Here is a 3,538-nt window from a genome sequence, read left to right on the forward strand (position 1 = left end):
TCTTACCTTCATGTAACAAAAATTATCGAGATACGCTGCGATTAGTGTACCAATGGAGTGCCCTATGCAGCATTCGGTTCGGAAAAAGAATGATGATGATGAATGGTAAATATCTAGTGTGTAAAAAAACCACCGCTTTAGTGCCTTAATCCAGGGAGAAAATACGGGAATACGTATGTATAAAGAAAAGTAAGGCGTTTTCTCTGAATGTAACACGACGTTATATAGAAACACCGTTTGCAGGGGTTTTTTTTAGCATCCTTTTAGGAGTTAAGCTGACTTCAAATACGATTTACCGAACATACAATATCCATGTACAAATCTACGTTAGGCTCATCGTGGCATTTTAAGGTCTATTTGGTTCGGTAGCAGACGGTACCAGGGTCGAACAGCGGTAAAAATAAATACGTGGAATGAACACAGGTACATACATGTTTGTGCAAATATTATGTTTGTACTATAGCCGAACATGTCGCCCCGCAGCCTATTTCTGTGGAGAAATTGTGCCGAAAGATAGTTCAACATCACATAGGTATACTAAGGTTGTCGTGCATTTTACAACATAGTAAAACCAGAGATAGAAATAAGATAAAAGAACAACTGAGGAGAAAAAAGCGTAAAAAACTTAATATTCAGGGCTTTATTTATTTTATTGGGTAAACAAACAGTATATTCACAAATATTGTATTTTTTTTTGTATATTAGTGTAGGACACTCATGCATGCACACACACCGAAAAATTTGTTTACACTTAATACAATAATTTAAATTATGTTCATGTAATAAAAACGAATTGAAAAAATAAGTATACAATAATCAAGTTGAATATCTGCTTCTCTCAAAATGTCTATGAATTATGACCTAAATTTACATGCATTGTCACAAAAAATATCAGCCTCGGTAAATCTTTTGTTATATTGGTCGCATATTCTAGATATTGTAGATCGTTTAAAATAGTTTGTTGACGCGTTTTCTGTGTAAAACAGAAGATTTCGTCTTGTCGGTCTAGATAGCACACGGAATGGAAGTCTTTCAAGTAGGTTAGATGAATAAATTTTATTATTTCTTAATTTGAATAAAAATAACTGGTCTATCATCAACAATATTTTGAGTTTGTCCAAATTTTTGTAGACAAGGACTCGATTCAACTCCCTGGGGAGCTGTCAATATCAACACATTACAAAAGAGATGAATAACATTTTAGAGAAGGTCATACATAAGTCTAGGTATCTATCTACAGGGCTTATGACCTGACATTAAAAAAAAATTGGACAAACTGAAAATATTGTTGATAAATCCACCTGGTTCATGAAGAAGTATACAAATTGAAAAAAAAAATTCAGTCGTTGCCTAGTATGTAGGTGATATAATTAAATTAGATGAAAAAACTTTTCTCGCTAGTCCTGAATATTTTTCGAAAACCATTTACTAGGTTAAAGAAATTGCGTAGCGGTGCTGTCTATACTATATATAACGAAAAATATAATATCCGTACATTCCTAGGACTTAAAATGAACAAAAGGGTAGGAATTCCGAATGTGAATGGACAGGCGGGCGTTTGGCTCTGGAGTTCAATCGGTGAGATCCAAATATTGGAAAGGATAAATCCCGTTTCATACGTATCAGAAAATCGACTCAAACATTGGTCAATATCACAAACAAGAAATTAGTCAAAAATAAATCTTGTACACAATTTTGCAATTGTTTACTAGGTATAAGTAGGGCCTTTTCAGGTATTTTTTATTAAATTATTAAATTATTATTAAAAAAGCAAAACATTACATTGCAACTGTGTTTTAACATTTTTTGTGCGACATCAGATGAATTCTGAATTTGTGCCACGTTGGCGCCGCCGCAAAACGCTCGCCACTATGGCCACGCACTTAGAATCGAAAAATACGCTTAGCGCTATAACGGATTTGTGAAAATACCAAATTTTCCGTTTGGAAATCACTCTGAAGGTAAGAGGATCAGTCTAACGCTTCGGGTACCAGTCCAGTGACTATGAAATACTCTAGTGTAAAAACACCATTTTAAATCAATATTTCATATCAACCACGTCGGGAATCGAGACCTCTTGCATGGTAGGCAAACGCGGTGACCAATACACCACGAGGCCGACAACAATATTATATAAATGACCCGTCTTTGTCGTATTGTTAACTCAAGACAAGATCTGGACTTTTTTGGTTTAAGTTTACAACGATTTAAACGAGCACTAAATAAATAGTCCAGATCTTGTATCGATGTCCCTTATGTTTGTCAGTGCTTCTTTCTTTTTTTTAAAAATGTTTTAAACTATTCTTTTATTGTAATATTTAAACCTTATAAATTGTATACATGGACAATGTCCGTTAATAAATAAATAAATATGATACGAGTATATATGTATGTTTCAGTATTTCAATCTACATGAAATGTGCTTAAAGCATCTATATGTATTAAGGTAAACTGTATGTGTACATACAGCATACAATTCATGGTAAATTTTGCAAGGGTGCTAGAAGATTTTATACGTTCGATACCATCTAGGCATCGCAGGCAACAGAAATGGCTCAAAATTAGACAGCGGAGAGACTACCACTCCCTCTCACTTCTGTTCAATGTACTTCATAGTCCTAATGCTCCTATATGCCCGCGTGAAAAATTTCAACGCTTATCAGTTCATGTTTTACCTCTTCGTTCTAATTCTCAAGGCACTCTCTTAATACCCATCCACAATTCCTCTTCCTTCTCTAACTCATATAGTGTCCATGCGGCTCGACTGTGGAACCATCTCCCATCCATCAAAGATGTTACTACATTATCTCTGTTTAAATCACGTCTGAAGAAACATCTCCTTTATCTTCCTTAATCTCTCCTCCTTTCCTTTTTCCTCTTTCCTCTTTTTTCTTTTTCCCATTGAGTAATAGTTTTGATTTAAAGTAATTTAGAAACAAATTCGTTTATTTCTATTTTTATATATTTTTAGCTTTTTAATCTTTTTTTCTATTGTTTATGTTCTGTAACTTGAACTATAAAAATAAAACTTTTATTTTATTGGTTGGTTGGGAAAAAAATTGCCATTTGGCAATAAGCCCGCCAATGTACAAATAACATTATGTACAAAAGGTTAAATAAATAAATAAATCTATTCGGAAACATTGTTTTCACAAGATCACGTAAAAGTACCGGAAGATAATCGTTGGAATCGATTAGAAGAAACTGAGTATGTTTCGATGAAATTGAATCAATGACGAATGGATTGAAGTAATGTATTGTTATTATTTATTGCTTGTATCGTCAGTCAATAATGCGCAACACTACTTAATCACGACATGACAAAAAATAATCAATTATCGTGAAAATCACAGAAAGTGTATTTTAGTGCGTATGTATAGTAGATAATATGCTACATCGGGCATAAAAGGTTCGAAAATTCAAGAATATTAAAAGGGGATGAAGAAATAATGTTTTTTTATGAAAATCTTCATGTCTAGTGATGAAAGTTGAGGAAACAATTACAACTTCAAATTATTGCATAAAATAATTGAAAATA

The sequence above is a fragment of the Micrasema longulum genome, unplaced genomic scaffold (assembly GCF_059751315.1).
Source record: "Micrasema longulum isolate JH-2025_06_02 unplaced genomic scaffold, ASM5975131v1 h1tg001810l, whole genome shotgun sequence".
Lineage (NCBI taxonomy): Eukaryota > Metazoa > Arthropoda > Insecta > Trichoptera > Brachycentridae > Micrasema > Micrasema longulum.